The sequence below is a fragment of the Haliotis asinina genome, chromosome 13 (assembly GCF_037392515.1).
Source record: "Haliotis asinina isolate JCU_RB_2024 chromosome 13, JCU_Hal_asi_v2, whole genome shotgun sequence".
Classification (NCBI taxonomy): Eukaryota; Metazoa; Mollusca; class Gastropoda; order Lepetellida; family Haliotidae; genus Haliotis; species Haliotis asinina.
Genome location: NC_090292.1, coordinates 35,431,803 through 35,446,079, shown reverse-complemented (window position 1 = coordinate 35,446,079; position 14,277 = coordinate 35,431,803).

The window sequence follows — 14,277 nt, the reverse complement described above, 5'->3', positions numbered from 1 at the left end:
CTCACACTCACCAACTCACACACAACAAAACAAAACACACACAGAACACACACACATCAACACCCACCGACGCTCACACGAACACACACGCACACACAAACACACGCCAACACAAACACAGATACACGAACACACACCAACAGACACCACCACCCATACTAACACTCACACACTCACACACCCCCACCCATACACCAACACACGAACACACACACCAACACACTCCAACACAAACACTCAAACCAAAAAACCCTAACACACATACCCACACAAACCAACACAGAAAGACGCATACCAGCACACCAACAGACACACCAACACACACAAACACTCACACCAACACACCGTAACACACATAAGCACACACACCTACACACTCACACCAACACACACACACATACGCTAAGACATATACTAAAACACGTAAACACACACACACCAACAGACAGACACCAAGACACACCAACACTCATAAAAAGAGACACCAAAACACCCACACACCAACTCACACACAACACAACAACACAAACAAACACACTAGCACACAACGCACAACACCCACACACATACACATACACATTAACACCCTAACACACATCAACACACAGAAACACACACACCAAGACAGACAACACACTAAAACACAGACGAACCCACGCAAACACACACACACCAACACACCCTAAGACACAAACCCACACACACTGACACACCAACACACAAATACACTCAAAAACACCAACGCACACTCCAACACACAGACACATACACACCAATACGCCCCACAAAACCAACACACGCAACACACAAACACAGAGACAGACACACCAACACATACCTACGCCTACACCCAAACACACGCACAATAAGACACACAAACACATCAACACACACACCAATACACACCAACACACACACACCAAGCCACACCAACACACACACGCGAACGCACACACCAACAGAAACACTCAAGCCAACACACCCAAAACACATACGTACACACCAACAGACACACACCAACATACAGAGAAAAAAACTAATACACGCAAGAACAAAGACACACAAACACACCCACAGACACACAAACACACCTACAACCATACATCGAAACACAACAACACACACACCAATACACACCAACACAGGCACTCACAGCAACACACGCTAACACACATGCGCACACAGACCAACACACACAAACACACACCAACAAGCCAACACACACACCAAAACACGCCAACACACCAACGCACGTGAACAATCACACTAATGGATCCTAACACACATACGGCACACGCAAATACACCAACACAGCAACATATGCAAACACACCAACCACCCCCCCCCCCCCCCCCCCCACACACACACACACACACACCAAGCAACTCCAACATACACAGCCAGACACACCAACACAGACAACACGCACACCTACACACACACACCAACACACACACCAATACACGCAAAGACAGACACATGAACACACACCAAAACCAACACACATACCAACACAAACACCAAAAAACGCAAACATACCCACATTTACATACACATCACCACACACACAGAAACACAGAGACACACACAGCAAGACACACCAACACCGACAAACAGCAACAGCAACACACACCAACACACCAAAACACGCACACACACACGCAAACACTCACACCAACACACACGCACACACATCAACACACGCCAGTACAAACACAAACAGACACACCAACAGACACCAAAACCCATGTCAACACTCAGACAAAAACAAACCCACTCCTACACACCGACAGACACAAACACACACAGAGAAACACGCACACACCAACGCACACCAACTCACGCACAACACGCCAATACAAATAGAAACAGACACACCGGCACACCAACAGACACCAACAGTCATACCAACACCCACACACCAACACACACAACACACATCACATACATACATACACAGCAACACATGCACCCACAAGAAAAAACGTACAGTAACGTACACCAGACATACACTCCGACACACTCACAAAAACGAAGACGAACACAGACACACCAACCCACACTGAACACACCAACACACACAACACAGACAACACACACACACCTACACACACCAACACGCACACCTACACCCACACACCATAACACACACCAATACACGCAAAGACAGACACACGAGCACACACCCAAAAAAACATACATACCAACACAAATACCAAAAACACGCAAACATACCCACATTTACATACACACCAACACACACAAGACACCACCACACACACTGAAACACAGAGACACACACAGCAAGACACACCAACACCGAGAAACAGCAACACACACCAACACACCAAATCACACACAGAGAAACACGCATACACCAATGCACACCAACACACGGAGAGACACACAAAGTCACCCACAGAGCAACTCACACACGCACACACATCACACAGACAGAAACACCAACACACACAAAAACCTACACCCACACACCAACACACACATGAATACACACCAACACACACACACACACCAAGGTACACCAACATACACAGCCAGACACACCAAGACACAAAGACCAAGTCACGCACAACACGCCAATACAAATAGAAACAGACACACCGGCACACCAACAGACACCAACAGTCATACCAACACCCACACAACAACACACAGAACACATATCACGTACAGACAGACACAGCAACACCCACAACCACAACAAAAAACATACAGTAGCGTACACCAGACATACACTCCGACACACTCACAAAAAGGAACACGAACACACACACCAACTCACAGTGAACACACCAACACACACAACACAGACAACACACACACAGCAACACCCACACACAACACACATCACATACAGACAGACAGACAAACAAACGCACACACACACTCACACCAAAAAGGATGCAGTAACGTACACCAGACATACAGTCCGACACACTCACAAAAACGAACACGAACACATACACCAACTCACAGTGAACACACCAACACACACAACACACACACACCTACACACACCAACACGCACACCTGCACCCACACACCAACACACACACCAATACACGTAAAGACAGACACACGAACACACACCAAAACCAACATACATACCAACACAAACACCAAAAAACGCAAACATATCCACATTTACATACACACCACCACACACACAGAAACACAGAGACACACACAGCAAGACACACCAACACACCAAAACACACGAACACACGCAAACACTCACACCAACACACACGCACACACACCAACACACGCCGGTACAAACAGAAACAGACACACCAACACACACCAACAAACACCAACACCCATGTCAACACTCAGACAAAAAGAAAACCACTCCTACACACCGACACACACAAACACACCAAGTCACAAGCACACCAACATACCCACCAACACACACAAACACACACAGAGAAACATGCACACACCAACGCACACCAACACACGGACAGACACACAAAGTCACCCACAGAGCAACTCACACACAAGGCACCATCACACAGACAGAAAGACCAACAAACACCTACACCCACACACCAGCACACACAGAAATACACACCAACACACACACACCAAGGCACACCAACATACACAGCCAGAAACACCAACACACAAAGGCCAACTCACGCACAACACGCCAATACAAATAGAAACAGACACACCGGTACACCAACAGACACCAACAGTCATACCAACACCCACACACCAACACACACAACACACATCACATACAGACAGACACATCAACACATACACCCACAACAAAAAGCATGCGGTAACGTACACCAGACATACACTCCGACACACTCACAAAAAGGAACACGAACACACACACCAACTCACAGTGAACACACCAACACACACAACACACACACACCTACACACACCAACACGCACACCTGCACCCACACACCAACACACACACCAATACACGTAAAGACAGACACACGAACACACACCAAAACCAACATACATACCAACACAAACACCAAAAAACGCAAACATATCCACATTTACATACACACCACCACACACACAGAAACACAGAGACACACACAGCAAGACACACCAACACCGACAGACAGCAACACACACCAACACACCAAAACACACGAACACACGCAAACACTCACACCAACACACACGCACACACACCAACACACGCCGGTACAAACAAACAGACACACCAACACACACCAACAGACACCAACACCCATGTCAACACTCAGACAAAAACAAAGCCACTCCTACACACCGACACACACAAACACACCGACACACACAAACACACCAAGTCACAAGCACACCAACATACACACCAACACACAAACACACACAGAGAAACACGCACACACCAACGCACACCAACACACGGACAGACACACAAAGTCACCCACAGAGCAACTCACACACAAGGCACTATCACACAGACAGAAACACCAACAAACACCTACACCCACACACCAGCACACACAGAAATACACACCACCACACACACACCAAGGCACACCAACATACACAGCCAGAAACACCAACACACAAAGGCCAACTCACGCACAACACGCCAATACAAATAGAAACAGACACACCGGTACACCAACAGACACCAACAGTCATACCAACACCCACACACCAACACACACAACACACATCACATACAGACAGACACATCAACACATACACCCACAACAAAAAGCATACGGTTACGTACACCAGACATACACTCCGACACACTCACAAAAACGAACACGAACACACACACCAACTCACAGTGAACACACCAACACAGACAACACACACACACCTACACACACCAACACGCACAACTGCACCCATACACCAACACACACACCAATACATGTAAAGACAGACACACGAACACACACCAAAACCAACATACATACCAACACAAACACCAAAAAACAAAAACATATCCACATTTACATACACACCACCACACACACAGAAACACAGAGACACACACAGCAAGACACACCAACACCGACAGACAGCAACACACACCAACACACCAAAACACACGAACACACGCAAACACTCACACCAACACACACGCACACACACCAACACACGCCGGTACAAACAAACAGACACACAAACACACCAACAGACACCAACACCCATGTCAACACTCAGACAAAAACAAAGCCACTCCTACACACCGACACACACAAACACACCAAGTCACAAGCACACCAACATACCCACCAACACACACAAACACACAAAGAGAAACACGCACACACCAACGCACACCAACACACGGACAGACACACAAAGTCACCCACAGAGGAACTCACACAGAAGGCACCATCACACAGACAGAAACACCAACAAACACCTACACCCACACACCAGCACACACAGGAATACACACCAAAACACACACACCAAGGCACACCAACATACACAGCCAGAAACACCAACACACAAAGACCAACTCATGCACAACACGCCAATACAAATAGAAACAGACACACTAACACAGCAACAGACATACACTCCGACACACTCACAAAACAGAACACGAACACAGACACACCAACTCACAGAGAACACACCAACACACACAACACAGACAACACACACACCTACACACACCAACACGCACACCTACACCCACACACCAAAACACACACCAATACAGGCAAAGACAGACACACGAACACACACCAAAACCAACATACATACCAACACAAACACCAAAAAACGCAAACAAACCCACATTTACATACACACCACCACACACACAGAAACACAGGGACACACACACCAAGGCACACCAACATACACAGCCAGACACACCAACATTCACAGACCAACTCACGCACAACACGCCAATACAAATAGAAACAGACACACCGGCACACCAATAGACACCAACAGTCATACCAACACCCACACACCAACACACACAACACACATCACATACAGACAGACACGTCAACACATACACCCACAACAAAAACCATGCAGTAACGTACACCAGACATACACTCCGACACTCACAAAAACGAACACGAACACAGACACACCAACTCACACAGAACACACCAACACACACAACACAGACAACACACACACCTACACACACCAACACGCACACCTCCACCCACACACCAACACACACACCAATACACGCAAAGACAGACACACGAACACACACCAAAACCAACATACATACCAACACAAACACCAAAAAACGCAAACATACCCACATTTACATACACACCACCACACACACAGAAACACAGAGACACACACAGCAAGACACACCAACACCGACAGACAGCAACACACACCAACACACCACAACACACGCACACACTCAAACACTCACACCAACACACACGCACACACACCAACACACGCCAGTACAAACACAAACAGACAAACCAACACACACCAACAGACACCAACACCCATGTCAACACTCAGACAAAAACAAAGCCACTCCTACACACCGACACACACAAACACACCAAGTCACAAGCACACCAACATACCCACCAACACACACAAACACACACAGAGAAACACGCACACACCAACGCACACCAACACACGGACAGACACACAAAGTCACCCACAGAGCAACTCACACACAAGACACCATCACACAGACAGAAACACCAACAAACACCAACATCCACACACCAGCACACACAGGAATACACACCAGCACACACACACCAACACACCAACATACACAGGCAGACACACCAACACACACAGACCAACTCACGCACAACACGCCAATACAAATAGAAACAGACACACCGGCACACCAACAGACACCAACAGTCATACCAACACCCACACACCAACACACACAACACACATCACATACAGACAGAAAGACACACAAACACACACACACACTCACACCAAAAAACATACAGTAACGTACACCAGACATACACTCCGACACACTCACAAAAACGAACACGAACACAGACACACCAACTCACACAAAAGACACCAACACACACAACACAGACAACACACACACCTACACACACCAACACGCACACCTACACCCACACACCAACACACACACCAATACACGCAAAGACAGACACACGAACACGCACCAAAGCCAACATACATACCAACACAAACATCAAAAACCGCAAACATACCCACATTTACATACACACCACCACACACAGAAACACAGAGACACACACAGCAAATCACAAGGACACCAACATACACACCAAAACACACAAACACACAGAGAGAAACACGCACACACCAACGCACACCAACACACGGACAGACACACAAAGTCACCCACAGAGCAACTCACACACAAGACACCATCACACAGTCAGATACACCAACACACACAAACACCTAAACCCACACACCAGCACACACAGGAATACACACCAGCACACACACACCGAGGCACACCAACATACACAGCCAGACACACCAAGACACACAGACCAACTCACGCACAACACGCCAATACAAATAGAAACAGACACACCGGCACACCAACAGACACCAACAGTCATACCAACACCCACACACCAACACACACAACACACATCACATACAGACAGACACAGCAACTCCCACACCCACACCAAAAAAGATACAGTAACGTACACCAGACATACACTCCGACACACTCACAAAAACGAACACGAACACAGACACACCAACTCACACAAAAGACACCAACACACACAACACAGACAACACACACACCTACACACACCAACACGCACACCTCCACCCACACACCAACACACACACCAATACACGCAAAGACAGACACACGAAGACACACCAAAACCAACATACATACCAACACAAACACCAAAAAACGCAAACATACCCACATTTACATACACACCACCGCACACACAGAAACACAGAGACACACACAGCAAGACACACCAACACCGACAGACAGCAACACACACCAACACACCAAAACACACGAACACATGCACTCACACCAACACACACGCACACACACCAACACACGCCAGTACAAACACAAACAGACACACCAACACACACCAACAGACACCAACACTCATGTCAACACTCAGACAAAAACAAAGCCACTCCTACACACCGACACACACAAACACACCAAGTCACAAGCACACCAACATACACACCAACACACAAACACACACAGAGAAACACACACACACCAACGCACACCAACACACGGACAGACACACAAAGTCACCCACAGAGCAACTCACACACAAGACAGCATCACACAGACAGAAACACCAACAAACACCTACACCCACACACCAACACACACAGGAATACACACCAACACGCACACACCAGCACACCAACATACACAGCCAGACACACCAACACACACCAATACAAATAGAAACAGACACACCGGTACACCAACAGACACCAACAGTCATACCAACACCCACACACCAACACACACAACACACATCACATACAGACAGACACATCAACACATACACCCACAACAAAAAGCATACGGTTACGTACACCAGACATACACTCCGACACACTCACAAAAACGAACACGAACACACACACCAACTCACAGTGAACACACCAACACACACAACACACACACACCTACACACACCAACACGCACACCTGCACCCATACACCAACACACACACCAATACACGTAAAGACAGACACACGAACACACACCAAAACCAACATACATACCAACACAAACACCAAAAAACACAAACATATCCACATTTACATACACACCACCACACACACAGAAACACAGAGACACACACAGCAAGACACACCAACACCGACAGACAGCAACACACACCAACACACCAAAACACACGAACACACGCAAACACTCACACCAACACACACGCACACACACCAACACACGCCGGTACAAACAAACAGACACACAAACACACCAACAGACACCAACACCCATGTCAACACTCAGACAAAAACAAAGCCACTCCTACACACCGACACACACAAACACACCAAGTCACAAGCACACCAACATACCCACCAACACACACAAACACACAAAGAGAAACACGCACACACCAACGCACACCAACACACGGACAGACACACAAAGTCACCCACAGAGGAACTCACACAGAAGGCACCATCACACAGACAGAAACACCAACAAACACCTACACCCACACACCAGCACACACAGGAATACACACCAAAACACACACACCAAGGCACACCAACATACACAGCCAGAAACACCAACACACAAAGACCAACTCATGCACAACACGCCAATACAAATAGAAACAGACACACTAACACAGCAACAGACATACACTCCGACACACTCACAAAACAGAACACGAACACAGACACACCAACTCACAGAGAACACACCAACACACACAACACAGACAACACACACACCTACACACACCAACACGCACACCTACACCCACACACCAAAACACACACCAATACAGGCAAAGACAGACACACGAACACACACCAAAACCAACATACATACCAACACAAACACCAAAAAACGCAAACAAACCCACATTTACATACACACCACCACACACACAGAAACACAGGGACACACACACCAAGGCACACCAACATACACAGCCAGACACACCAACATTCACAGACCAACTCACGCACAACACGCCAATACAAATAGAAACAGACACACCGGCACACCAATAGACACCAACAGTCATACCAACACCCACACACCAACACACACAACACACATCACATACAGACAGACACGTCAACACATACACCCACAACAAAAACCATGCAGTAACGTACACCAGACATACACTCCGACACTCACAAAAACGAACACGAACACAGACACACCAACTCACACAGAACACACCAACACACACAACACAGACAACACACACACCTACACACACCAACACGCACACCTCCACCCACACACCAACACACACACCAATACACGCAAAGACAGACACACGAACACACACCAAAACCAACATACATACCAACACAAACACCAAAAAACGCAAACATACCCACATTTACATACACACCACCACACACACAGAAACACAGAGACACACACAGCAAGACACACCAACACCGACAGACAGCAACACACACCAACACACCACAACACACGCACACACTCAAACACTCACACCAACACACACGCACACACACCAACACACGCCAGTACAAACACAAACAGACAAACCAACACACACCAACAGACACCAACACCCATGTCAACACTCAGACAAAAACAAAGCCACTCCTACACACCGACACACACAAACACACCAAGTCACAAGCACACCAACATACCCACCAACACACACAAACACACACAGAGAAACACGCACACACCAACGCACACCAACACACGGACAGACACACAAAGTCACCCACAGAGCAACTCACACACAAGACACCATCACACAGACAGAAACACCAACAAACACCTACATCCACACACCAGCACACACAGGAATACACACCAACACACACACACCAACACACCAACACACCAACATACACAGGCAGACACACCAACACACACAGACCAACTCACGCACAACACGCCAATACAAATAGAAACAGACACACCGGCACACCAACAGACACCAACAGTCATACCAACACCCACACACCAACACACACAACACACATCACATACAGACAGAAAGACACACAAACACACACACACACTCACACCAAAAAACATACAGTAACGTACACCAGACATACACTCCGACACACTCACAAAAACGAACACGAACACAGACACACCAACTCACACAAAAGACACCAACACACACAACACAGACAACACACACACCTACACACACCAACACGCACACCTACACCCACACACCAACACACACACCAATACACGCAAAGACAGACACACGAACACGCACCAAAGCCAACATACATACCAACACAAACATCAAAAACCGCAAACATACCCACATTTACATACACACCACCACACACAGAAACACAGAGACACACACAGCAAATCACAAGGACACCAACATACACACCAAAACACACAAACACACACAGAGAAACACGCATACACCAACGCACACCAACACACGGACAGACACACAAAGTCACCCACAGAGCAACTCACACACAAGACACCATCACACAGTCAGATACACCAACACACACAAACACCTAAACCCACACACCAGCACACACAGGAATACACACCAGCACACACACACCGAGGCACACCAACATACACAGCCAGACACACCAAGACACACAGACCAACTCACGCACAACACGCCAATACAAATAGAAACAGACACACCGGCACACCAACAGACACCAACAGTCATACCAACACCCACACACCAACACACACAACACACATCACATACAGACAGACACAGCAACTCCCACACCCACACCAAAAAAGATACAGTAACGTACACCAGACATACACTCCGACACACTCACAAAAACGAACACGAACACAGACACACCAACTCACACAAAAGACACCAACACACACAACACAGACAACACACACACCTACACACACCAACACGCACACCTCCACCCACACACCAACACACACACCAATACACGCAAAGACAGACACACGAAGACACACCAAAACCAACATACATACCAACACAAACACCAAAAAACGCAAACATACCCACATTTACATACACACCACCGCACACACAGAAACACAGAGACACACACAGCAAGACACACCAACACCGACAGACAGCAACACACACCAACACACCAAAACACACGAACACATGCACTCACACCAACACACACGCACACACACCAACACACGCCAGTACAAACACAAACAGACACACCAACACACACCAACAGACACCAACACTCATGTCAACACTCAGACAAAAACAAAGCCACTCCTACACACCGACACACACAAACACACCAAGTCACAAGCACACCAACATACACACCAACACACAAACACACACAGAGAAACACACACACACCAACGCACACCAACACACGGACAGACACACAAAGTCACCCACAGAGCAACTCACACACAAGACAGCATCACACAGACAGAAACACCAACAAACACCTACACCCACACACCAACACACACAGGAATACACACCAACACGCACACACCAGCACACCAACATACACAGCCAGACACACCAACACACACCAATACAAATAGAAACAGACACACCGGTACACCAACAGACACCAACAGTCATACCAACACCCACACACCAACACACACAACACACATCACATACAGACAGACACATCAACACATACACCCACAACAAAAAGCATACGGTTACGTACACCAGACATACACTCCGACACACTCACAAAAACGAACACGAACACACACACCAACTCACAGTGAACACACCAACACACACAACACACACACACCTACACACACCAACACGCACACCTGCACCCATACACCAACACACACACCAATACACGTAAAGACAGACACACGAACACACACCAAAACCAACATACATACCAACACAAACACCAAAAAACACAAACATATCCACATTTACATACACACCACCACACACACAGAAACACAGAGACACACACAGCAAGACACACCAACACCGACAGACAGCAACACACACCAACACACCAAAACACACGCACACACGCAAACACTCACACCAACACACACGCACACACACCAACACACGCCGGTACAAACAAACAGACACACAAACACACCAACAGACACCAACACCCATGTCAACACTCAGACAAAAACAAAGCCACTCCTACACACCGACACACACAAACACACCAAGTCACAAGCACACCAACATACCCACCAACACACACAAACACACACAGAGAAACACGCACACACCAACGCACACCAACACACGGACAGACACACAAAGTCACCCACAGAGGAACTCACACACAAGACAGCATCACACAGACAGAAACACCAACAAACACCTACACCCACACACCAGCACACACAGGAATACACACCAACACACACACACCAAGGCACACCAACATACACAGCCAGAAACACCAACACACAAAGACCAACTCATGCACAACACGCCAATACAAATAGAAACAGACACACTAACACAGCAACAGACATACACTCCGACACACTCACAAAACAGAACACGAACACAGACACACCAACTCACAGAGAACACACCAACACACACAACACAGACAACACACACACCTACACACACCAACACGCACACCTACACCCACACACCAAAACACACACCAATACAGGCAAAGACAGACACACGAACACACACCAAAACCAACATACATACCAACACAAACACCAAAAAACGCAAACAAACCCACATTTACATACACACCACCACACACACAGAAACACAGGGACACACACACCAAGGCACACCAACATACACAGCGAGACACACCAACATTCACAGACCAACTCACGCACAACACGCCAATACAAATAGAAACAGACACACCGGCACACCAATAGACACCAACAGTCATACCAACACCCACACACCAACACACACAACACACATCACATACAGACAGACACGTCAACACATACACCCACAACAAAAACCATGCAGTAACGTACACCAGACATACACTCCGACACTCACAAAAACGAACACGAACACAGACACACCAACTCACACAGAACACACCAACACACACAACACAGACAACACACACACCTACACACACCAACACGCACACCTCCACCCACACACCAACACACACACCAATACACGCAAAGACAGACACACGAACACACACCAAAACCAACATACATACCAACACAAACACCAAAAAACGCAAACATACCCACATTTACATACACACCACCACACACACAGAAACACAGAGACACACACAGCAAGACACACCAACACCGACAGACAGCAACACACACCAACACACCACAACACACGCACACTCAAACACTCACACCAACACACACGCACACACACCAACACACGCCAGTACAAACACAAACAGACAAACCAACACACACCAACAGACACCAACACCCATGTCAACACTCAGACAAAAACAAAGCCACTCCTACACACCGACACACACAAACACACCAAGTCACAAGCACACCAACATACCCACCAACACACACAAACACACACAGAGAAACACGCACACACCAACGCACACCAACACACGGACAGACACAC